This window comes from Rattus norvegicus, chromosome 7, assembly GCF_036323735.1.
Source record: "Rattus norvegicus strain BN/NHsdMcwi chromosome 7, GRCr8, whole genome shotgun sequence".
Taxonomy (NCBI): Eukaryota; Metazoa; Chordata; class Mammalia; order Rodentia; family Muridae; genus Rattus; species Rattus norvegicus.
Genome location: NC_086025.1, coordinates 97,824,706 through 97,851,397, shown reverse-complemented (window position 1 = coordinate 97,851,397; position 26,692 = coordinate 97,824,706). Strand labels below are relative to the sequence as shown.

Below are 26,692 nucleotides of genomic sequence, written 5' to 3'. Positions count from 1 at the left end.
AAAGTACATTTATTTTAATTTTCATTTTTAGCAGAAAGATGAGGGAAGGTGATAATCCTTGCAGTGTTTCTCAACAGAGGTGGGGTGACTTTTGCCTTTCCCTTTCTGGGACAACATTTAGTGTTGTCTAGAAAAAAAAGTTCTCCCTTTATTCAGAAATTTATTAATAGCTTTTTTGAATGTGCAGTTTAGAGTTGTAGAAAATTGAACTGAAAATCCAGAATCCTCATGTTACTGATTTCTCCCTCCCATACTGCCACCATGGCTTCCCATTACACAATGTGTCAATGTGTGGTATATCTGTAACAGCTAATGAGCCAGTACCATACATTGCTACCAAGTAAAGCCCATGGTTTAGCACCCACTTGATGATGTACACTCCATGGAATTTTGACAAGTATCTATTTTCCTGTATTGATTTCAGTGCCCTAACAGTCCTCTGTGCACTGTTCATTCATCTCCCTTCCCAACCCTAGCAGCTACCAACCTTACTGTCTCATAGTTAGGCTTTTCTAGAACATCATATAATTGGAGTCAGAAGAACTTCTCAAATTGACCTCTTCACTCAGTCTTTTCTTAGCCTGATAGCTCATTTGTTTTTATTGCTAAATAAATCCTATCGTCACAGTGTATCAGTTTGTTTAATCCATTCATTTAATTAAAACATCTTTTAGTATATCCCTGGAGCCATTTTTGATTGTCTCAAAGTTGTAAGAATGATATTGATAACTGCCAGCTCAGATATGTGCAACACACCCTGCTGTACACAGGACATGCCCCTAACAATGAGTCATCCCATTCAAAATATCACTTATGTGGGGATTGTTAAACTCTGACCTAAATCTGTTGTAGATATTGTAGGGGAAATATTTAAGCAGACACTTCGCTTCGAAACCATTAGTCTCACAGCAATCTCAGGGGCAAATGTAATCTAAAGTCCATTTTGTAAGTGAAGATACAGTTTAAAGCTAGGTTCTGTGGCACATACTTAAAATCACAGCATTCAGAAGGCCAACTATTTATAGCGAATGGTCAAAGACAGGCAGGATTCGAGTCTGGACCTTCTGAAGACACAGGCACCTCGGGTATTATGCCTGTACTTACTCTCTGTATTGTGTGTAGATTCTTTAATTTTTAATAAAAACACAATACATCTTTTCTGTGGTGACCTAAGTTTTTTGTAATGTGGAACAAATGTTGTACAACTCTGTTGCAAAGTGCTTGCCCAGCGTTCACACAGGTCTTGTCTTGATTTGATCATGGGCACCTCAAAAATGAAAAGCAGAACCACAGCGTTCCTTGGAATCCGTTGCCTTTTAGCTCCGTGACTTTGAACACACAGAGTCTGCCAATGTTAAAAGAACCACACTGCTGAGGGAGCCTTGCACCCTGGCCTGAGGAATTTGAGTTTGTTTTCCATTCCCAATGTCCTCTGTTCTCTCCCTCTGATGTGCTAATCCCAGAAGCTAACTGTGCAGGGGTACAGTCTGGTGATTCACATCTCCCAGGTGCTTTAGCTCTACAAAGCTAAGCCTGCTGCCTTAAATGAAACCCTAGGTGTCCCACCTTTTCTCTTCTAGGTGGTGTCTGGCTCAGAGGCTTGTCTGCCACCTTTGGTCATCTCCCTGTGGCCATCAATTCCTTCCTCTCACTGATGGCAGCTGATCTGGATGAAGAAGCTGCTTCTTCTTTTCTGTACCTATTAGTGACCTGCCCTCTCAATGTGTTCTTCTGTTTGCCATAAGGAATAGTTGGAAGTGCAAGCTTAAATGCCAGCATTTACTTTGCGGGACTTTGTGTCTTCATATTTCGCTTTTCTCATATCTGTCAGCTCTTGAGGTTGCTATTTGTAGCAGTGTGCACTGTAGACGTACACACACCCCTAAAATATTTACTCTTACCAGCCTTATTTAGTTTTGTGTCTACCACATGAGAGAGTGTTTTTGATTTCGGTTGGTACAATTTGGTTTCATTGGTTAAAGTGTAAAGATAAGCCATGGTTTTCTAAAATTCTGTGCACATGTTGTATGTAATGTTGGACAGCAGCTGTAGGCAAATTATTTATTTACACATCTGTGGTTTTTAGAATGTTGATCCCCAGATCATAGAAATTGGGAAATTTCTAGTATTTGAGTTCTTGCCAAGTGGTGTGGTCTTCTGTGATTTGGAAGGGACTTTGCCTTCATAGAGGTTAAATCTTCTCATCAGAACTCTGACCCAGTCATTCCATTTCTTTGACATTTATCTTGTGTGCAAGATTTGCTTTAGAACTGCAGATACCTTGCGACACCCTTACTGGGCAGCGAGTGCCTGGGAAATCTGCAAGTGGAATATGCTAAACAGTGCACACACATACTGTTGACATGGGAAAATAGTTAGAAAACCAGGGCAAACAAGACAGGTCTATGAGCATGTTGAAAGAATGAGGGTTTTTTTCCAAGATTGAGTGTTGGTTCTTATTACCTAAAGGACAGTGAGGAAGGTAGCCCCATAATTTTCTGTACCTTTATAGAGGTCTGAGTACAGTACCCAGTGCTGTTGGATGGCTGTTCTTCACGTAGTAAAATCTGGATTAATGAGCTTTTTTGGCATCATTTCTTGTAATGCATCAGAGGGCGTGGATTTCTGTACTAAGAAGGTCTACTACAGCTTAGTCAGATTGTTTTGATTTAGCCTTAGCACACTACTTGCTTTGCAGACAGGGAGGGGAGTAGAAGGGAAGGGATGGGGAGAGGCGGGGTGGCATGGGGCAAGGCTCTTACTGGTCTTGGAGTGCAGGCAGACATTGATCCACACTGTGACTGATGTTCTGCTGAAACCTAGACCAGACAGGAAGTAAAGGATTAGTTAGTAGGTCCTCTTCCTTGTCTTAACTGAAGACATGACTCTATTTTTAAGGACCCAGTTGTTTTGAAAGAAAAAAGAAAAAAAGTTTTGTTTTTCCTTTTTTAAATTAGGGTGGTACTTTCTGATTTAGCCTTTGGGTCTGTTTCTTCATCTTCACAATCTTTTCCAGATAATAAGGACTTTCTATTAATGTGAGAAACAATGGGGTTCTCAGCCTTTGCCTACTGTGTATCTAGCTGGGTAACTGTGAATACGCTGGGAGTTTTACAGCAGGTAAACCAGAAATTCTAAGGAAGCAGGTGTAATTTCAATTTAGAGCCCAAGCCGAGCTCTCAGAGTATGCTTGCCTTGAGCTGCTCAGAGCACAGGACTCTTACCTCCTAACACACAGAAAGTACCAGTCATATAAAATTTCCAACCTCCCTCCATTTCAGACAGGACTGTGCCCTATAGCTCTGACTGGCCATGAGCGTGTGGCAGTCCTGTCTCTACCTCGAGTACTGGGATTACCAGCCTGTGTCACCACACCTGCCTTCCTTTTCATTAAGGGGAGAAACACATGATGATGATCTCATTTAAGTGTCATAAACCGGTTTGATTATAAGATCCCTTACTTAATTAAGGTTGAATGCCACATCTGTTGTTTGTCGCTTTCTGTGGTCTGCTCACTGAATTCTGGGAACTTGTCAACCTTTAGTGATGCATGTAGTGCTCCTCTGTGAATTTTTCTCTTCTTAGTGTTGGGCCAAGAAACTGTATGTGTTAAAGCTTGTTTGTTTTTCAGGTTTTGTTTTGGTTGAATTGTTTTCCAAGGAACTGCCTGACTCCTGGCCTAAGTAACTTCCACATCCTGCATATGCGGCTCATTTCACAACTGTCCTTCAGTGAATTTCTGGTCCATTGATCAGAATTTTTTTTAAACAAAATAACCAGGGGGTTGGGGATTTAGCTCAGGGGTAGAACGCTTGCCTAGCGAGCACAAGGCCCTGGGTTCGGTCCCCAGCTCCGAAAAAAAAAAAAAAAAGAAAAAAAAAAAAAGAAAAAAAAAAAAAGAACCACAGTAGTCTATACTGTTTACTCATCTAATGTAAGCTTTCATTTTTTCTCTAGCATGCACAATTTCTCGTCCTGAAATGTAACATTTTTAAGTTTGTTTTTAATCATTTATTTTTTCAATGAGCCTTTGCTCATTTAATCATTAGATTTTTTCAGCTTATTTTTTCTAAAAAGTTTCTCCAAGTCACCAATTCCTTGGTGTCTGTCTATTTAAATACTAAATATTTTTGCATTTTCTGCACTGTTTTATGTTCAACATGTAGTCTGACTTTGTCTTCTTGCAGGGAATGACAGCAGCTTAGTGTGTACATCACATGGGTTTCTAGTCAAGCACATACCTGGATATGCGATGTTTGCAAAGAGATTGGAGAAGAAAGAGCCATGCCAGATGAGGGGGTGAGGACAGGACTTGTGAGTGGTCCCAGTCACTAGCACCCCCAATTGCGTGTATGCCACTGTGACATTGTTCTGTACACATGCACCATTCAGGCAGCCTTCTGTTGTCACACTTGAAACTCTGGACAGATTTCTGGTTTTCCATGCCCTGCTCCTTCAGAGCGGAGTGGGCACAGCCTGTGTTGTTGTCATTGTGTCCCCCAGTTGCTGGCTTTCTCTCTCAGCCTCTGGACAGACAAACAGAGGTAGTGAGACACTGTTGGACACCCAGCCTGGCCTTGGTGCCTTCTGGTTTAGTTTGCTGCCTTTACCTATTGTCTGTTGTCCTCAACATTCATTTCATTGAGAGGTACTTGTTTATGCTTCTGAAGTACACAGACTGTGCTTTGCATGCTGTCATGTACTAGGATGTCCCAAAGTAAACACGTGATTTCTGCTTTGCAGCCGCTCTGCATATAGTTAGTGATTTACAGTGGGGCATGATCAGTGTCATGATGGGCTCACTGCAGGTCAGTCTGTGAGGCCAGGGCAGGGTACACAGCCTTGACTCTTGTACTAGAGGAGACCCACTAGAGGAATGGAGATCTTATCTTGGGCTCAGAGTAGAGGTGAGTAAGAACCTACCTTTTTTAAGGAAGAAAGTGGTGTTGCAGCCCAAGCTAGCTGGGGAGAGGATTTAACCAAGTCTGGAAGAACACCAGGGCTTTAACCTCAGAGCAACAGAAAGCAAACCTCCTAGAATTTGAAACAGGGACTGGCATGTTCTGATTTGCTTTGTAGACATACTATTCTAACTGTAGAATGTAGAATGGGTTCAAAAGAGCAGCATTTGTAAAAGGTATCATGCTTCCAGGAGTGTCTAACCTTTTGACATCACAACATAACATTGCTGTCTATAGAGCTCACACTTAAGAACAGCACAGTTGAGTTGCCAGGGGAAAAACAAAATAATTTGATGTTTTAAGTAAATTTATATAAGAAATGCTTAACCCATGGCTGCATTTCTAGGACAGAAATAATGTTTGACCCTTGAAAAGGAGTTCTTTTCTGTTCTGTCACTTGGGGGTCTTCCTACTAATCAAAACATTGGTGTAACTGTCCGTATTAGGTTCTCATGGCTGCCAGGCCCTGGGTTGTAAAGCATTGGTTTGGTTATGCATAGCCATCTATACCAGCAGTTCTCAACCTGACCCCTGCGGATAATATATTTATATCCTAAATATCAAATACTTATGATTCATAACAGTAGCAAAATTACAGTTGTGAAGTAGAAACAAAATAATGTTATGGTTGGGGGTCACCATAACAGGAGGCACTGCATTAAAAGGTCACAGCGTTGGGAATCATTGACCTATACTTATTCACTAGCTCTTTGACATTTATTTAAGAACCCAGCATCCTTAGAACAAAGTGATTGCTTAAGAAACCTCACATTTTAGCAGTGACGTCCTAGCCATCTAGAAATAGGAATATTTACTTAGTCTCCCACGACTTAGTTCCTAGTTCAGTGGTTCTTTGCATTAACTAATTGGCCCCATTGGCCCATTTAGCTAACTGTACAGTGTGCCCTTTTCCCCAGTTATGCTTTGCTTCAGTCTTTGCCTGCCCAAGTTAGATGATTGGGTAACAAGTGCCAGCTACCTAAGTCAAGGCTGATCTTGAGTGCACCCTCTCTTCCTGTGGATTATGGGCTCTTAAGGGGAAAAGTAAATGTGTGTGCTTTCTTCCCGCTCTCTTTTGACTTTATCTCTTGGTAGTGGGCTCAGAACCTAAATTCACCTCTACGTGCAACTAATGGATGCAGCTGAGCAGCAGAACTGGGGACTTGTAGAGGATGGTTTGACTGTGCCAGCAGATTACCAGCAGTGTCTCTCTAGGTTATAGCCCACAGCTAGGACCCAGAGGAGCTCCTACATGGCCCCAGTTATCTGTCCAGTAGCAAAGGAACAGTCACAATAAGAAGGCTGCAGATGGGAAAATAGACAATTGCTCTCTCTTTCTCTAATGCAGTTTTCTAAGGGAAATGTGTTTACCCACAGATGTCCGTCATTAATTATACTGTGTCAGGTCAGTCCCTTGAGATTTTTAGGTCTTGGTGGGGTGTGTGTGTCTTTGTTTTTATCCTCCCGAGTGACCAGTATGAATTCTCAGTGTTTTCTCTAACCTGGTCAGTTAACCTTGAAAGGTATTATACTGTACTGTATGCAGAGGTTAGGGAAAGGACTTCAGCCTGAGATATTTACAGCAGCCTCAAGCAAAGGGAGGTTGTAAGTATGTGAGAGCAAAGTTTAGCTGCCTTGGAAGTGTCATAGTCTTTCTTCTTAAACTGGTTATGTAGTCAGTCACTCTGTGTTCAGCCTGAATATGAGTGATTCAGACAGACAGACAACAGGAGCAGTGTTGAGGGAGCCAGAGTGAATAAATCAGGTCTGTGCTGCTGCCGAGGTAGAAGGCCAGCTGAGCTGAGCTGCTACAACTGATAAGCAAGTAGCTGCCTCTCAGCACACAGCAAAAGAGATGTAGCAGCAACAAAGAGGGAAGGAAAGCCAGGATGTTGAGATAGCATTTTGAATAAGCACAGGCATGTACACCCCTGTTCCCATCTCAGCTGACCCTCTGAGAACTTTGCTCCAGTAAAATGATAGTGGGTTGGATACTAGGTCTCCTGTTCCCTTCCCTAGCCTGGGCTTTGTGTGCCTCCACTCAGAAAGATTTTCACAAGGATCAGGGTAACTGTTATGAATAGAATTACCCAGGGACATACTCTACTTTATCTGGAGCTCAACCAGGTAAACCTCTACTTCTAAGAAGCCTTCTTCCTTGTAACTCCAAGGAAGCAGGAAGAAGTTGGTATTGACAGGTCTGTGTTTTCGTAGAGCGGTAGGTGATGAGCTTGAAGAATGATCACCTCCCATTAAAGTCTGCAAGGCTGGGATTTCAGATGGCAGCAGTGGTGCGTTCTCATATTCTCTCTCTCTCTCTCTCTCTCTCTCTCTCTCTCTCTCTCTCTCTCTCTCACACACACACACACACACACACACACACACACACACCCCTAACATTCTCTTTCATTAGATGGATTTTTTTCTCTTTAATATAGACCAGTTCCTAAACTTAGTAAATTTACCTTTTAAATATAGCACAGTGTGGGTTTGGTGCACAAATGTTCCTGATACCTCCATGAAATATGGTTAATGGAATTATTATTAGATTGGTATTAGTATTATTATATACACATAAACATATTCTCTTTATATATAATATATTATATATAATAGTGTATATATAGTGCCATGTTTCACAGTGTTTTTAGAGGCCTTTTTGAAACCCGTGGCCACAGAATTAGAGCTCTGCATGAACTCTATCTTGTGAGCTCATTTGTAGTACTATAGTTAGCCTTTCCATGGCTAATGCATAGCTGACACCTCTGCTAATTGTGTGTTTGTTTTTTCCCAGATATTTTATAACAATCCACATGAACTTCACAGTAACTGTTTTTGTTTGTGACATAGGTATCTAAACATCCAGCATTGTGCCAGAAGATAGGGCAATGGGAGTTTCTTATGCTAGAGGCATTCATAGTCTTCTGAGCTATATGGTCACTTATCAAAGTAATCCAAGGAAACTGGCCCAGTGATGGATAATGGGTGGTGACCCTGAGGCTGCCTTATACAAAGCTGGTTTTCAAATCTCTTCTTAGCCCTGGACTGATGGGCTGGAAATGTCATTCTTTCTCTGAACCTGGCTGTCATAGCTGGACCTTGTGCCAGGTTGACCTGACCATTGTGACCATTCTTCATTTCAAGAACTAGCTGGAACATAGGGGTTGGGCACAAGAATTAGGAAGGAGCCAGAGACTAAACTGCCTTGGATAAGACTGTGAGCCTAGGAATGAGGATGTTCCTGTGCAGTCAGAGTGGCCATTGTTGAGCAGGACTGCCTAGGACTCATTGCTCTCACTTGTTAGACTTGCTAAATATCTTAAGTCATAGTACCCTCTCCCTGTCTGAGCTGCTCACGTCATAGAAGGAAACATCTCTTATATTTATTTATATATATATATATATATATATATTGTTTCCTTTTGAAATAATAGCATCTCTCCTTATTAGCTAATAAAACTATGTATTTCATGTAGAAAACTCAGTAGCGGGGTTGGGGATTTAGCTCAGTGGTAGAGCACTTGCCTAGGAAGTGCAAGGCCCTGGGTTCGGTCCCCAGCTCCGAAAAAAAAAAGGAACCAAAAAAAAAAAAAAAGAAAGAAAGAAAGAAAGAAAACTCAATAGCAGATTGGAAGTTCCCATATTGAGATTTCAGAAATGCTCCATCAGCGTCTTTCGTTTCTTAGCTACACTTGTGCACAACAGTAGGAAGACTGTGGGTGGGAGAAGACTGGCCTAGGAGTGGAATTTTATAGCAACTGAATCTTGATGAAATCACCCTTTACAACTTGAAAACCATGTCCACTTCTTACCCTTTGTTCATCTTTTCCATAAACCCCAGTTTAGACAGCTCATACTTCTGCAAGCCTTTCTTTTAGAATAGACGAGGGGAGGGTGGCAGATCATTGTTGCTTTGATTATAAAGCTGACCAGTCTACCTTATTACCCATCAATCCAGACAGGCTGCAAAGCCCCAGAAGAGTCCTGTTCACAAAATACCCATGTAGCCTGACTTACAGGCTCGTCCTGTATGTTAAGTGACTGCAAATATGACTTCATTCTTTGCATTTCTGTGCTGTTTACCTGATGTCTCCTTTGTGAATTTCATCTGGAAGGGAGAGGAAAAGTAGGAGATGGGTCTCAAATTTTGAGCCTGGCTTCTCTTAAGAGCTTTGTAAAAAGCCTAGAAGGAAAAATATACTTCTGGATCTGCCTTTGACAATCAACTCACAAGGTCTGGAGCTTATCTTTTTTTTTACTGTCCCTTTATAAGCACTGGATGTAGTAGAATGCTACAGAATACTTGGAAATGGCCAGGCTTCTCCCTTAGAAATCAAACATACAGGAGCTTCGATGACAGAACATATAAGTAAATGAACAAATCCCCTTCTGCTGTGAAAATGGGAGCTCTGGCTGCCCTGTTGGGGTGTGAATGTTGCCCCATTGATTCCTGCCATTTGTAATTGTCTTGATTCACTCTGATTTGTCACCTTTCCCATTCGTCTTTTCTTGTTGGGGCCTCATGGGAGACAAGAAGATAGTATCACTGTTATATAGTGTCTCGGCCACTCTTTATTGTTCTCTTCTGAGGGTATACAGCTGGGGGACAAAAGGGACTTCAGAAGATGACATTCCTTTAATGAGGACTGCAGTGTTGGAGTGGGAATGTGTGGAGGCAGAGGAGAGAGTTAGCTGAAGTCTTAAGTAATCATTCTCATGGACCTCTTGCATTCCGTGTGTGCATGTGAGCAGTTGTCCATTTCCACACCCAGCATTTTCCTGGGTGTCATTCCTTGTCTTTCTGGGGTTTTTCTAACACTAAGAGATTCTGACACGCACTCTAAGCTTCCCCTGTTGTATTTCCTCCTTCATACCAGTCTTCCTCTTTTCTATCTGGAGGGCGACGTATGTACGGAATGCAGAGGTTCCTTTTCAGTTCAGTAGAGGCAAGCCTTGAGGGAAGTGTGGAGATTACTGGATTTCTCAAATGGTAACTTGGCAACTCATACTTTCAGCTCCTCTGCAAATTGTTGTTTGTCTATAGAAGACGAACTGTTTTTACTTGTGAGGCTCTTTGTGTGATCATGAGTTGACTCCATCAGAGCCTCATTTACTTCCAAGCCACATCTCCATGATTTGGCAGCCTGTCACAGCAAGGGAGGATGTAGAGGATAGGGTAATAAAATTGGGCGGGCAAGATTTGATACAGAGAAAAGAAGACTATCAGTTTACTCACCAACTACAAGTTGCAAAAAACAGTCCACAGGAGATTTCAGAAGCTTCCTGAACAGGCAGTGGTTTTTCTAATTGAGGACAGGTACCAGATTTTACTATATCTCTGCCAGTAAGCTTTGAGCTCAATATTTTCTTCTGTACTTGATACTGGGGTCCTTGCTCCTACTCCTTCTCAGCTAGAACATTCTCATCAGGACATTCAGCAGGAAGCAGTGACTTGAACCCTCCCTGATAGGCATGATCAAGCACTTGATGTCCATAAGGAAATTCTGGCTGCTGCCTGTGGAAGACAAGAGCTTCATTTTATTTTGGCTGAAGTGTGTAAGCTTCTCTTCATTTGTGGAATTGTGATCACTGTGCCACGGGCCTGCACTGAGTCCAACTTAATACTATTTGTCGAATATTACACTTCTTTTCTTAAGTCTGAAAGTCCTTCAGGGAAGGTCACCTGTTGGGATCATCGCAGGCAGAGCTTGGTGTTTGTTTTGCTAACACTCCCCTCCGTGCTTACTGTAGAAAAATGAGTGTGGGTCGCCAGGTCTTCCTTGCTCTTTGGCCTGCTGTTCCCTGAAGTAATCCACTGCATATTGGCAGTCAAGGAAGTACACAGTGTCATGGAGTCAGTGGGAACACGATTACAAGACATGGATTTGCTAACTCTTTTGGGTCTTAGAAGGGGTGTCAGGTCCCCAAGTTTCTCCTTCACAGATGTTAGCACCATCCTTTTTTGGGCCACCATCCGCTCCCACTAATGGATATATAAGAGGTGAGTCCCATTGCCTCCAAAGGAGATATCATTTTATTTTTTATAGTGGGAAATGATTTTTGCTTCTCCACAGATCTTTCATGCTTTATTAGCAATTGAAAAATTGACAATTTGACAAGTTGAGCCCCATCCCCCATTACTCCTCACAGCTGTGCTTTGTATCAGTGTCTATGTAATTCATTGTCATGGGTTTTCCAAACATAACCAAGCTAGCCATTGAGTTTGTTCAGTGTCGGCACTTGCCTTCCTCAATCTGCCTTTACCTGGACTCTTCCTCAGCCCCATCCCCTCACTTGTATTCTTTACTACACACAGCTCACCTTGCAGCATAACATCTCTGGATGTTTCTCTTGAAATCCTCCATCTAATATGAGAAGGTGGCACCACTAACCTTTAACTTCTGTTTCTAACAGATGTGTCTCTTCTTCCCTCCGGAGCAGTAGTCCCACGGCTCCTTTCTTTTTCCTGGAGCCATTGGATGCTCACAGAAGCCTGTCCTGCCAGCCACCAGATCCCTACTTCTGCAATCCACATGGAATGCTTTTCTTCTTTCTTACAGTAGTACCTGCAGCACTCATAAATGTGGCCAACTTGCCATGTTGAGCTAACAGATGTTTTGTGGGTGTTGCCCAATTTGGCCTAGTTATTGTCATTTGAACTTCAGTCAGATTAATTAATGGTGATTTTCTTCAAATGGTCAAGACCATTGTTTCTCTGCTGTCATGACCTCTTCTACTCCAATAGGGCAAACTGTTTCTAACATCATCTTCCAATATCTGGAACACACTTGATTTGTATGCGGCCCATTGGTTCTTGTTGTGGTGGTCTATGTTGTACTTATGTCTTCACATTGTAATTTCTGTAGTTTTCATAAAACCTCATGAAAAGGGGATGAGATCCTTTAAAAAAAGATCCCAAGGGTGTTTATACTCTTGATAATTACCTGATCAGGAATAGGTTTTGAAATTGTGGCTTGAGTGACATAGTTGGTGTGTATGCTTCCCTGCCTACCAGTAGCAACCTTTGAAAACCTTAATTATTTAATATGATCATCACCAAACAGTGCAAAATATCTCAGCCTCTCTGAGACTCCCACAGAGCACAGAAACATGAAGGTAGGCCTTGGGCTTTGCAGAGAAGGGCGGGAAGAGGCTAGGGAGCCTTCGACTGCTCTATTTCATAGACTCCTGGTAACAGCAGCTTTACCCTCTAAGGTAGAAATGGAGACCAGAGATAAAACGGTGTCCTACAAGTAGCTTGAACCCAGGCTTGATGTTAAAAGCTAAAGGTTTTGAGCATTATTTAAATTGTATCTTTAGGCCAGGTGGGCATGGTGACAAAAACCTTTCACCCCAGCACTTGGGAGACAGGCAGGTGGCTCTCTGTGAGCTCAAGGTTATCCTGCTCTATATCCAGAGATAATCATGAATAGAGTGAGATCCTATCCATAAATATATAATATATACATACATACATACATACATACATACATACATACATACATACATACATATTTCCAAGCTGTGTCTTCTGTACAGCCTGTCCCCTGGGCTGGTACCATCAGTGCACACACATTTGCTCTGCCTATGAATTTTTGCAGTTCAGGAAATGTGTGTTTATATTTTTATATTCCTAACACCTAAAGCAAGACAAGCACTGAGGAAGTGTGTGGTAAAGGAAATGTGCGTGAATTATTTCATCTCTCCCCCAAAGCATTTGTAGACCTTATGCCTCCAGTTAAAGCCTCCAGTTGAATTTTCATGTGGTTGCATTCAGGATTAGGCCTTTGTCTCTTTAAGCTATATTGATATTATAGAAAGGAGTGGGCAGTTAAGCTAGCTGGTGTTTCAGTTTGCTAAGGGGAGCTCACAAGAGCTCACAGTCACTCCCACTCACAGCATGATTGGCAGTGGCAGCAGAGCAGGGGTGTAGATAATACCAGTCCTATTGTACTTGGTGGACCATACCCAGATTCCAGTGAGGCGTCAAAGCCATTTGATGATTTTATAAGCAGGCTGATGATGATTGTGCTGTGTTGATCCCTCATAAAGGAAAGATCAATAGCTAAATACAAATAAAGTTTATATGCAGCCACAGTTTAGTTTCATGTGTGTTTTCTCATCTCCTCTTTGGTAAAATTACCAAAAATGATTAATTCTCTACTTAATAATCAAATTGATTCTTTGGTTCCTAAAACACCACACAGTTGCAGGTTATTAAATAGCTCTGCTTTGACTGTGTGATCAAATCAAATTTGTCAAGTTACCAATCAGTCATTTATCTTGGGAGGCAGGTAGTAAAGGTAAGAACATAGACTGTTAGGAGATTTGTGAACTTGGGAGCAGGGAGGGAGCCAGGAATACTAGGGAAATGTAGGGCCTGATATTCTATGTATAATAGTAATAATCCTTGATTATGTATCCTCACACTGGCAAAAATGAGATAATTGGAATCATTGAGATGAAATCACTTGTCCAGTGTCACATGGCAGCAGGCTTTGGCCCCAAGCTCTTCTACCTGACGGTATGTGTGAAGTATGTGGAGTGTGCTTCCATACCGTATATCTCAAACGTCTTCGTTACTTGGAAAAATGTGTGGACTGTTACTTGATTACTCATCTGTAAATGACATAGTCAGTGGTTGTCCCAGCCTCTGTGTCACAAGTTAGGTGATTATTAATGCCCAAGAACAACAGAATAACAAATTTCCACACAGAGAATGACAAATTTCCACTCCCTTTTTTATATTTAAGTGTCAATAGAAATAGAAATGTGGTTAACTCCATCTCCCTCCTTCCCTTCCTCCTTCCTAACCATGTTAGCCCAGGCGGGATTTGAACTCAGAACCCTTCTGCCTTAGCCTCCACGTGCTGGAATTACAGCAAAGAACCATTACACATAGCTTGGCTAAATTATAAAGTAGAAAATTAAAATCCCTGTTGGCACTCTAAGCAGCCTCACAGCTAATTGTTCCAAATTTTAAGTACCTGGATGATTTTCATTTTGTTAGTCATTTTCTTTCTTAAATGGGATCATTAATGAATATGTATGGATTGCTCCTCTTTTTCTCTTGCCTTTTATTAGCTTGCATAAATAATGCTACAGCTCAAAGTTGGGAGAGTCAATTGTGTGATTGTATTGATGAATCACATGTTAATTGCCAACTACATTGAGTCAGTCATGTGACACACCGCTTTTCTAAACCTGTGTTCTTAGTCAAAACCACCATTTAATCCTGGTTGGCTTCCTTGAAATCCATCCCTCCAGACAAGGCACAAAGAAGGTAAGAATCAGACAACCAGGGAAAAAGTGCTACAGTGTCTGGTCAGTTAACAAGTCTAGCTGCGCTCTGCCTGGGCATTGCCATGCGTTTAAAGGACTCCTGATGTCTGTGGACCAGTGTTCTTGTCAGCAAAGTAGGCAAGAAAATCACCTCTTTGCCTTTTTTTTATGGTCAAATAAAATAAGGAGCATGCAAACTCCAGATGAGATATTCAGTAACAATGCAGAGTACTGAACTGAGACACAGACCTTAGGTGTCTGTCAATCACTGGTTCAGTAAGGAGGTGTGCTTTCGGTATAGATGCCCCTAACTGCTCTTTAGAGCACATCACATCTCATGGTCTTCCTGCTTGCCCTTTATGTCTCTAAACTCTTAAGAGAATATGAGTTGAAAAAGATGTAAGAATCATCCAGTCAAACCACTGCGTTCTATAGAAAGGGCATTAAAACTGAGGGATTGGTTTTGTATTTAAGATTGCACAGTTGTTTGTTAAGCAGCCAGACTTAAATGAACCTGCATGTTTGATACAAAAGCAAATTAGACTTTACCACACCATGCACCTTTTATGCATGCTAGTGGAATGACACTTCCCCATGACCATTTAAGAGTGGGTTAAACAATCCCACAGGCATGGATTTCTAACATTTGCCATTGAGACACAACTACACCCCACTCATAGCCGCCCACCCCAAACTGTGACACAGCCTTCTTATTGCCTAGCAGTTGAGAGAGAGCTGATAGGCCTTGTAGACAGGCAGTTTGTGTCAGAGCTATGGTTGGTAAACCTCTCATCCTGGGACTATTGTTCATAAGCGCAGTGAGAAAGAGTAAGTTCAGATTCCACCATTTGCTTCTGGTCTGCAGTAGCCAGAGTGTTTAGAGGAAGGTGTGGGGTTTATGTACTTCTCTCAGGTTTCCCCTCGGTTTCACTGTAACTGCTTGACATTTGGAGGTTTTGCCCTTCCCTGAGAGGCTGATGGGCTAAGAGATATCAGACTTGTTCATTCTTCGTTAGTGCTATGACTTTCACTCACTCCTTTAGCTCAACGACCCTGTGTGTGAAAGGGGTTTGAGAATTCCTGCACTGTTTATATCTAAAGAATGTTTTAAATGACAAATTAGTGGGAAAGAACTTCAGGAACATATGTAGTGCCCTCTTAACTGGGAGGATATTCATAGAAGACTTAAAGAAAATATTAAAAACAAAGAAAACAAGATGGGTTCGATGTAGTTGCTAGTTAGTGGTTAGTAGGTAGGGTGCATAGATCCTGAGTGGCCTCTCCTCTGTTGCAGGCCTTTATGCTTATGTTTAGAGAAGATCGAATACTGTAAGAAATATGCAGACATCTGTGTCCTCTATCCATAACCTCATTTATCATGTGTCTAAGTCTAAGATGTACCCTACGTACAAAACCAGTGTTAAGTACGGAAAAGGAACAAGAAGAAATACTGGCTTCTGTAGAAGTGTCCTCCGAGAGGACTTGTTTCCTCCTTGGTGGCTGTTGCCTTGGTGTATGTCTAATGGAACAGAAGCCAGTGGGTCTGTAGTTTCTTTGTTTTCACTGACATTGTTGATGTCTAAAACCACAGGGTGGTTGGGTGGTTGTTTAAATAGCGTTATGGTTTCACTTGTGTTTTAGTTTCTTTTTCTCCATTGAGTATAGGAATGGTGGTTTCTAGCTGCCACGCCCCTCTAGTTTAGTAAGGTAGGGTATAGGATGTCGTTCAGTTTTGTGTGCTTGGCAGGATGCCTCCTGTAGACCAGGCTCAAGTGTCTTTTGAAACTATATGTCACATGAGGCTTGTGTATGGTAAGGTTTCCTTCATGCTATTTACTGTCATGTAGCATGAACCAACCCTGAGATGGAGGAGGTGTTGTGCTAATTTCCATGGCTGACTTCTCCATGGTCTATAGTGTTAGGCTCTCAGTGCACCCAAAGGGGAGGGAATCCTCTCCCTCACAGAGCACTCATCTGCTTCAGGTTCCTCTTGCTGTTCAGGTGAGGCTCCTGGCTCGCAGCACTCCTACATTTCAGAGCACTATTATGGTCAGAAAAATACCCAACTGAGGTCAGTGTGATGGACCTACACACGCTGACATGCTCATGAGACAGCAGAAGCTGCAGAGCACTTATGTAACCTGAGGACAAATGTGGAAACTCCTGCGACACTCACAAATCACTTGAGAACTTAAGCTCTCGGCTGCCTGTCTGTGGTGTCTCCTAAGGCACTTGAAAGCTATTTCTGTATCCTGTACTTCCTTTGTTTCCCCCTCACCAGCCTCTTGGGTGCCATGCTAGATTCTGAGTTCTGTGACGCTGATTTTGAATATATTTTTTTTTGTCATGAGAACACAACGTCAACATCTTATGATTTTTATTTTCGCGCTTTTGCTCCCAGTTTTAAAGTTAAGCACACCTAGACATTTTTACACGTGGTAAAAATAGAATTAATTAATGTTTTGGATTTGAACTAAATTTTCTGATTCTTCAACCTCAATTTCATCTGTTTTATCTTTTTTTATTGTCTTAAGATCTGCATAGCAAGTGAGTTGGGTGGCTAATGATTGTGAGTGGTTTTCCGCTTTTAGACACTGTAAGCATTACAAACTGGCTCTTACTAGATCCACGTTGCTAGATTAAGATGAGACAGACACACTTTGGATCCTTTTCCTGACCCTGTTGCAGCTCCTCTGTCCTCATTCTTCCTTTGGTTACCATGGGCTGCTGTCCTCAGCCAGAGTGGGCATCAAAGTCAATGCGGACATTGTCAACTGGGAGGTCTCCGCAAGGTCCAGTGTCTGTGTTTGAAAAGAGTGATTCTCATGGGAATCACTAGCTACTTAACTGTTAGCCAAGTAGGCTTCACCTAGAGAAAAACATGGTTGAGGAACTGAGAGAACTGTTTCTTCCAGGTGGGGTCTCACAACAGGCAGGATCCTCTGTCCCTTTATTCGGGGCAACTGGGCTCCCTGTGTCTGTGGAGACCCTCAGGGCCAATGGTGTACTGTAGTTCCTTTATTTCCAGTGCTGTTGCTTGGCTTCTGTGGACTCGGTTTCCTGTCAGTTTAGGGTCACTTGTGCTGTCACAGAGCATTGAGGAGAACTGTATCATATTTCCATTTTGAACTTACACAGTCAGTGGCTGTGTACTTCATTTTCTTTAATTTGGGTTGGGCCTGTCTCTCTTCATCATAAATCTGGTCAGAATGTGGGTTAGGTGCCCCCTTAGATATTCTCAGCTGTGGCCTGGTTGCTTCCACAGAATGCCATGAGGTGACTCTGTGCAGGATTTGCATGCCAGCCTCTCTTGTTCAGGCTCTCTCAGGGGCAGAGGACATCAGCTGTCTAGGGAGCTTGCTTGCTTGTAGTGCATAATTGGCTGTGCCAAAAAAAAAAAAAAAAACAAAAAAACAGTGGAAGTATTGATTTTAGCAATTACTAGCTATATAATTTTAGAGAGGTCATTTAATGCATACAAATCTAGCTTTTGTCACAGTAATAAAACAAATTCAAGTTGTATATGAGCTTGCTTTCTAAACATCACACAAATAAAAGAGACTAATGATTGAAACTATGTACACATACATACATGCACATACCCTCAAAGCACACAGGGATCCTTGCTCTGGGAGTTTCGAATGCCTAGGGACTTCATGCTCCATCATCAATGCCAAATTAGCTACTTACTGGAGTTCTTTTGTGTTACATTGCTAGCATAAAGGTATATTTGTGGTACCGGATTGACTCCTGTTGCAGAAGTTGCCTCTCATAAGGCGCAGTCATTTTCAGCACCATCACATTTATAAATATGACTTGAAGGGTACTTTGAGCTTACAGTTCTAGTGTTTATAAGGAGAATCAGACCAAAAAAACCAAGAAAGCAGTTCTGTCTAGATTCTCACATGGTTCCTGTAATAGACACTTTTCTTCTGTGGGTGATCCTTTAGCAGTGTCAGGAACCCTATTTGGAAAGTGCTCTCTGGTTCCCAGGCTTTGCGTGAGGAGAGTCCTCAGGGAGATGGGAATGGAGAGGGCATTGACCCTGAGTCTTCCCTCTGAATATGCCTAAGTACTGCCACATAAAAGATATTACTTCTGTTTTCCAGGACTGTTTAGTAAATGCATTAGTGGACTGCCTTTGCTCTCTGATCTGCAGCGAGCCCTACTATAGGCTTTCTTTGTTCACTCTTCAGTGATTTCCTTCAACTGGGGTCAGGAATATAATGTAATTTCCTACTGTGGGCCTCAAAGCATTTAGAAGGCAACAAGGAGTGCCCTTTGTGAGTGCCTTCTGGATGCTGGCAGCTTTATATACTCTCATTGCATTCTCACCCAAACTCTATGTGGACATGGTTACTTATTCCTACGGTATTGGTGAAGTGACTAAGCCTAAGAAGATCAGAGAACTAGCCCAGATCCCCCAGCTACAGTCTGACTGTGGAGCCATGGTATCCAGAAACTTTGCTGCACAAGCCTCACTAGATAGCCTCTTTCCAGGCTAGTGCGGTAAGTGAGGAGGAAGAAAAGGAGTTCATCCTCCATCGGCCTTCTACAAGAGGACGGAAATAAGAGTGACAGTAACTATGACTAAGAACCAATCAGATCATGTACTGGTGGGATTGATGGGGGCTTTCTGGGGGCAGTACTCTATACGAAAACACAGATTCCTTCATTTAACTTCATCTGCGCTGTGCCTGGTACTCTGCTAAATAAAGGAAATAAGACTCCCAAAAAAATGAGCCCTCATTGATCAGTCAGCCTTGGATGAAATAAAATACTCTCATTAAGTATTAAAGCTCAAAAGTATGTGCCTGGCAGTGAATGCCATGGGAGACAATGAGAAGAAAGTCTAATTTGCCATATCACATGACAGCCTGTGGCACAAGAGGGGTTAGGCATCTCTTTCTGTCTTTCCATTTAGGATTGACAGTAGATTGAGTGGTCCCGCAGAAGGCTTCAGACAAAGAACCACTGCTTTCTGATTCTGCAGCCTGACTTTCAGTCACCTAGATATTCTTGTCTCTCTACCAAAGAAAAGAATTTAGCATTCTCACCACTACATTTCTGTCAACACAAGACTCCTCCATGGAGTGCTGCCACCAAGAGCCAGTTGACCGCCATCTTCTTCCTTGTCACTCCTTCTATCCCCAACACATCAAGGCTTGTCCCCTAGTAGTCTCAAGTCCCACTGTCAGTTAGACCTGGTACTTCCTACTGGGGACGTATGTAGTGCAAGTAGAGAAGTGTTCGTTGTCACTGGGCAGAAAGGAGGTGACCCTTCCTCCCAAGGTGTTTAACCTGAAGAGTGTCACTACACACATTTCCTTGTTGCATTGAGAGTGGGGACTCAAATAAAAAAGGCCCTCCAGCGTTTCAGAGTTTGTAGCAGCTAAGTCTCTGCCGGGGCTTCCCCTACTATCCAGTGGGGGATTCAAGGATTGGAGGAATAAGAATGAATGAGCTCTCTTATCAGAATAGTAAGATAAGCTCGTGGTGTCAACTATGATCACACCGAGCAGTGTTCTTGGCTCCTGCTGCCTCATGTGGATCACCTGGCAAGCCTTAAAAATGTGCCAACACCTGGGCCCCAGTACAGACTGGTGGAAAGGGTGTTCATGTCTTCTGCACAGTAACTGCCCCAGCTTACTGTTACCATTGGTTCTAGCCTTCTAAGCCAGGTTTTCTCGGTATGGAAGAGCCCAGTGAGGCTCCCCAGCAGTGCTGGTTAGCAAGTAGATACAAGGTTCTTAGTCTTTGCCTTTATGACCACTTCCTGTTCGTCTGAACTGAGATTCCACATCATGACAGGTGACTGTCTTAAAAACAAACAAGCAAACCAAAAAAGCAATTTATTTCTCTTCTAGTTTCTGTTCCTGGGTCAGTCCTTTGCTCCCCTCCTACCACTTTGTGCCTATTCCACTCCCTCTATAAGTCCCCTTGAGTAGAAGAAACAAAGCCTAATGTAGTCTGCCATGGCACTTCTATGGAGTGGTTCTACATGTTACTTTTATTTGGTTTGTTGATTGGTTGGTTTTACTTAGCAGTGTTAAAGAGCAAACCCATGCTAGGTAAGCACTCTACTACAGAGTTGTAGCCCAGACCTACATTGGTTTTGATGCTTTTCTTCCAAGAAAGATCAAGTACAGATGTCCTAATGTTAATTCTGAAGTGGTAATGCCACTAAAATCAACTTTTAAAATCTGTTGATTTGCTGGTAACACCGTTTCCCATTGGCTTTTTGAGTTAGCTTGCCCTCTTAGCGTTGCCAGAAAGATGAGTGTTGTTTGGCATTGACTTTGGCCTGTCGGGAAAGCTTATTATGGGGGATTCAGAAAAGCACTAACTCTAAAACAGCATACTTCAGCTACAGCTGTGCTTTCAGAAAGAGTAAAGGCAACACTCCCCCTCCTCTTTTGTTTGTGTTTTATTGCTTTATTTTTATAGCACATTTAAAACTTCATTGACTTCTCTGTTTCTGGCCCTGGGGTTTTGAAAACAAAAATAAGTATTGTGTATAATAATAATAATAATACCCAGATATTAAAATTTGAAATGAAAAGATAAAGCAAATGCACAATCACAAAATGCATTTTTGTCAGTTTCTTTTTTAAGTCTAAAATTCTCATGTGTAATCCTTAGCTGGGGGATTTACTTGATGTTTATATGTGTCTCTTGGTTTTTTTCCCCCCTTCACCTCAGTTTTGTGGGGCTGAGTGGTAAGATTAGAGAAGTGCCAAGAAGTCAAGGAAACAACTTACAGAGCTGTGAACTGGGAGGCTTCCCCCCATCACAATCGTGCTAGTGAGTATGGCACCTATGCCAGGGTTGACTGTGGCATTAGCTACCCCACCAGGTCTTTACCTGCTCTGGTCTAAACTTATATTTTCTTATATCTAAGACCTAGGCAGTGCTGAAATCCAACAGATGTATTACAGTACCATACAGTGGGCAGTGTAATTCAGTTGAGTTTTCTAAATGTTAGAAAAAGGGATAATATTCCTAGGAAACTGATACTATATAGATTTCTTTCATTCCTTTGCTTAATTTCTTTGAATGAAATCTAGCATGATTTTTTAGCTGTTCATTTATTACCATGCAACTGTCTAGAAATTTGGAATGCTCATGTAAGGTGCCTGTTTTGTAAGATTCAGGAATTGCAAGTGGGTGCATCATGCTTGCCTACCATATGGAAGGTGCTGGACTTTATACTAGTGACACGGACACACACACACACACACACACACACACACACACCAAAACAAATCAGAAAAGTTGGGGATAGGGTAAGAGAAGGAGGCTGAGCTTAACAAATATTGTTTTGAGTATATTAGCCTGGTATCTACTCTTCAAGGCTAATAAAAACTATTATTTGTACATAGCTCTCAATCCATACCTGGGAAAGGGATGGAGATATATATTTGTGTGTGTGTGTGTGTGTGTGTGTGTGTGTGTGTGTGTGTGTGTGTAATTTTTGTTTTAAATATATGATGTAGTTAGATGCAATATACATTTGAATTGGACAGAGAATATTTACTCTAGCCAGCTGGAACAAGGAAGCATAACATAAATTAGAAGAAAAAAGGAAAGTCAGATGTATAATTGGATAGTTGTGCATTATTGCACCCAAACTGTATAGTGTGTTAGTTACTATTGTGTGGCTTTGACCAAAAGGCAAGAAAGGAATAAGAAACAATAAGGGAAGGTTTTCAGTTCATGAGAGGTATAGCAGGGCAGCCTGTGACTGAGGAAGCACAGACAATGAGACTGTAGACATACCAGGTATAGCTTTCAAATGCCTGCCCTAGTGACTCAAGTCTCCAAGCTTGACCCCATCTGCTAAAAGCTCACCAAACTTCCCAAAGCACAACCAGCAGGGAATAGTATTCAAAACATGAGCCAACGGGGTATATTCAAAGCAGACCAACAAATAATTCTTGGTTTTCCTTCTTCCGATATAAGAATCTCCCCCATCCTTTCCAACAGGAAAGGAGGCTATGGAGAGGAATGATCGTGCCTGGTTTCACTGGAGGCTGTTTTCTAACCTGTGACCTACCACCCAAGAAAGCAATGTTTAGACTAGGAAGCGATCACCCTGATTCATAACTTAACACTAGAACTTGGACTTTGCTCATATTCCTAAAGAATGCAGGGAGACAAGTGAGGCAAGAATGTGACTATGTGAGCTGCTCTGAACTGCAGTTAGGTGGGCAGCTCAAGTGTGAGCTCTGTGTGTGCACATGGAAGAAATGTGCCTGCTTTCCTTTTCTGCGCTGTGTGATGTGGTGCATGAAATACTCCTCTTACCCATACTATGTGAGCTATAATTTTTTTTGTTAAGGAAAAAAAACCTAGAAATTACAAGGCATACAAGTGATGTGGTTGGTATGTGAATAGTGCATCTTGATGACCAGTACTTTATTGTCAAAAACCCCAAAACAGCAACAGCAAAAAAGCAGCTGGGAACATGGTGCAATCACTAGATGCTTGCTGTGCAAACAGGAGGAGCTGAGCTTGAATCCCCACACTAAAAGCCAAGTACAAAACTAAGTATGTTGGTATGTGCCTGTCGTCCCAGCATTTGTGAAGTGGACAAGAGGATTCCTGGAGCTTGCCGCTCAGCCCATCTAACCACATCAGGGAGCTCCCTCCAGATACTGTTTTCAAAGTTTGAGTTGAAGAACAGTAAAGGAAGGCACCTGAGAGTAGCCCACAGGAAACTAAGATTGTTCTGAGCAGGCTGTTCTGATGGACATGAGGCTTTCCTGGGACTGAGAAGCAGTTCTCATACCCAGGCAGGATGGGCTTCAGAATGCAGTGTTAGGTGCCTGGAAAGATACTGCTTAGCATATGGCTGTGCGTGTGACTGCTGTTTGCTCTGGCATGAAAGACCCATTGAGGACGGGACACAGGAAAGATCTTGGAAAGCACATGAAATTAGTACAACTCACTAGGAAAACCTAATTTGAACAGACTGAACAGACAAGAGTTTTCAAAAGTTGTATTTACCAGAAGCTTCCACTGTGAGAAAAACACCACCTTCCTTCCTGAGATGCCTCTTCTTTGGAGGACTTTTTTGTTTTAACTTAGAACCAAATAACCTTCTACAGAAATATATGAGGTAAGCATGTGGGCTCTGTATAATTGTGTCCCTCTGCATTTTTTAATTAAATGATTCTTTTATGTTCAAACGACAATTTTTATGCACCTAGAATAAAATACCAATGTGAAAAGCTTTGAACGTGTGAGATACTTAGCTCTGTACCTAGTCACCTAGTGAACGTTGTAGACAAGTGGAGCTGTCTTTTTACCATTGCTCACACAACTGATCCTGGTTACAGAATGTTAGTGTCTGGCATCATCAAGTGGCTGCAGGAATTGTCTAGATAGGCTGGAGGTCACAATATCAGTCCTAATGTGAATTTAATGCAATTCTACACACACACACACCCCTAATTGGTCTAATAAGGGAAAATGTCAATTCAAATCAGGGAATGGCTTGGTCTAGGCCTTTCACGGAGATGTTTGATGAGTGCCTATAGTTTCCATAATGTGTCAATGTGCTGTGATTCTAGGACACATGAAACACGAAGGTGGCCAGAGAAGGCAAAACCTTAATCAGTGAATGGGTGAGATGGCTGAAGACTTGAGTCCCATTCCTAGGACCCACGTTGTAGAAAGAGAACACCAATCTGTATACAGTATTCTTTCATTTCCATGGGATAGATGTAGCACACAGGCACAAACACATAATAAAGAAAGAAATGTTAGGGAAAAAATAAGAACCTTACCCCGTGTCTTAGTTACCTTTTTGTTGCTGTAGTAAACACCATGTTGTGTTGGGGAAAGGCGTATTTCAGCTTACAACTCTCAGGTCACACTCCATCACTGAGGAAAGCCAGCAGAAACCGCAGCAAAGGCTATATATACTGCTTACTGGCTTGCTCCGACTGCTTTCTTATAGCACTCAGGACCAGCAGCCTCAGGGTGGCACCTCCCACTGTGTGCTTTGCCCATAGTCTGGTGAGGACATTTTCTCAATTGAGGCTCTTTCTACCCAATGACTCTAGTGTGTATCCGGGTGATGTAAAACAAGCCTACACTTCGCACCCTGATGCTGCCACCTATTACCAGGATGGAAACCTTTCTTTACTTGGACATGAGGATCCCTGATTCACAAAATGAGGCAAACAGTCACACAGTTTTAAAAAAAATCTATGTTTCTATACTGAGCACAGCAAGATGAGTCTTGGAGAGGGACCCCTGAGAGGCGGCTTTTGTAACATAGTTTGGTGTGTTTGCATGCACGTTTAATGTTCTTCTTCTCTCCTGCTGTTGACCTGTAAGCACATGTCACTAGCTGTTTGGTCTGTCCCAGAGCATCTTGCTAACAGTTTTCTTACCTACAGTCCACTCTCACAATAACTGTTTTGTGTGGAAGCTGTATCATGGACATCTGCTTTGGCCAGTGGGTGATTCTGCAAGTCTCAGATTTTACTTTCAGATTCATCCACTGCCGAGCCAGCCTCTGCTTTTCCCCCTAACATTGAAGAATGCTTTCTAGACAAAAGGCCAATTTTAGTTGGCCTTAATTCTCCCTCTGCGGCATTCCTTTAGTTCTGTGTGTTTGAAATTCAAGGCCCGTTCTGGTTTCAAGTACACTTTTTAAAGTCTGAAACAGAAATGTATTATTGGACTGATAATGACTTACGGAGGCCAATAATGGTTTTATGTAGGAGCCACAGTGCTGTTTTTGTTAGTGGCTTAAGTGCCTTTGACTATTCTGTCTCCTCCACCTCCTCCTCCTCCCTCAGGTTTCTTGAATCGTGTTAAGTAATTTGATATTCCTCTTGTCCTGCATAATGTAAGCTAACATTGGCAAATTGTTGTGAGAGTGCTTCAGGGAAAGAACTCAGCTCAACACACAGCAGTGTAATTTTGTGGCGATTGTAAATGGTTCTTAAAGTACAGAGTGATCAAGAGGCCTTGAATTTCTTTCATTTTTTTCCCTTCAAGATTAACATACTATACAATACTGGATTTTTAAAAATATTTGGAGAGAACAGATCATCCGTGATGCCTCTAACCCAACTATTTTTAGTTATAATTTTTAAGTTTTTCCTTTTTCTTGTTTTAAACTGTGGCCTTTGCCTTCATGCTTTATATTGTTTTATGGTTTTGTAGTCTTTCCATAGTTTTTTGAGTAGCATAATATGGAACTGTATGGAACTGTTTGTTACTTTCCCAAATCATTTCTGTGTTACCAGCTCTCTGGAGATTGCCTAAATTTTGGCTAGTAAACAGCACTGCTCTAATCCACATCTGAGTCATTAGCCTTTTTTTTTTTTTCCCAACTGAGCAATCTCCTTGGCATGTGTTCCCAGAAGGAAGAGGCTAAGACAGTAATAGTGTAGTGCCAACGCTGTGGTGCTGTCTGATGCTGGCGGTTGCTTCGTCAGCGGTGTGTGGCACAGCTGTCCAGTAAGAACCATCACCATAGAACGGGCTGCCCGTTAGTTGCTTTAGCCAGGTCTTTAGAGAAGATGATAGGCGCCATACTGTCTCTCAGCTGCCTGGTTACACCACTACCATTTGTAGACTGATGAGTGAAGGCTGAGCCAGTGGGACTAAGGGCTGGGAATCACAGGATTGTGTCTAGGTCTTAGTGACATCTTTCTACCAGGTAAAAAGTTGAAGGAGTATCTATACTTTAATCCCTCCCACCCCTTCTCACTGTGTGATGGGCTGCCTGATTTCCATTTCTGATGTGAATCTATATGCTTTAAGCCCATCTCTGATGTTTTCAAGTCCCTTCCTGTCTGGAGATAACACCAAGCACTTCATACACTCTTTCTTTGTTGGCCTTCATACCATGCCATGTCCCCATCATGTTTAAGAATTCTCTCCCTGTCCAGTTGTGTTGTTCCTTCTCATCAGTTCTCATGGGGTCTCTCATAACTGCTGCTGTCTCCAACACAAAGTAGTAGAGTAAGAAAAGCTTTTGTGGATCACATTTGTTAAGATGTGACCCTTGAGCCTCAGATTCCTCATTTTTAAAATAATTGAGAATGCCTGCCTTGTTAGATAGTGTTTCCTTGTGCCAAGTGCATAGGAAGCACTCAGAATCAGTAATTGAACTTCAAGTAGCTTACTGAAGGTCAGCTGAGCTTTGTAATAGACCTTACTGAGCCTTGTATGTTTGCCCTGCAGAGATCAGTGTGCCTCACTGTATAGGGATGTGTAGGTTGTGCATGAAATAAGGAAGGTTGTTTCACTTGGACCTCCTGAGCTAGGTAGGGCTCAGGTCAGCTCCCTCAGAAGGAGGGCTGTTGGCTTTCCTACCTCCTGACCCCTGTTGTAGTCCCTTTCTTGTATTAATTTCTTCTTTTCTGTCTACATAGACTTGTATCTGTTTCTTTTCTTTGTTTCTTGCTTATAGTGGTGTTTCT

General features: G+C 42.1%; 1 protein-coding gene and 1 long non-coding RNA gene across 13 annotated transcripts in view; one reads left to right on the top strand and one right to left on the bottom strand.

The window, feature by feature from the left end:
• The window catches only part of Asap1 (ArfGAP with SH3 domain, ankyrin repeat and PH domain 1), a 307,170-nt gene that overhangs the window by 131,126 nt on the left and 149,352 nt on the right, over positions 1–26,692 (top strand). The gene's annotated exons all lie outside the window — the stretch shown is intronic.
• Positions 17,308–24,224, bottom strand: LOC134479921 (uncharacterized). The gene is made up of 2 exons (XR_010053836.1): positions 24,051–24,224; positions 17,308–17,625 (listed from the first exon to the last, which is right to left on the bottom strand). It is a non-coding gene; the product is annotated as an uncharacterized LOC134479921 (long non-coding RNA).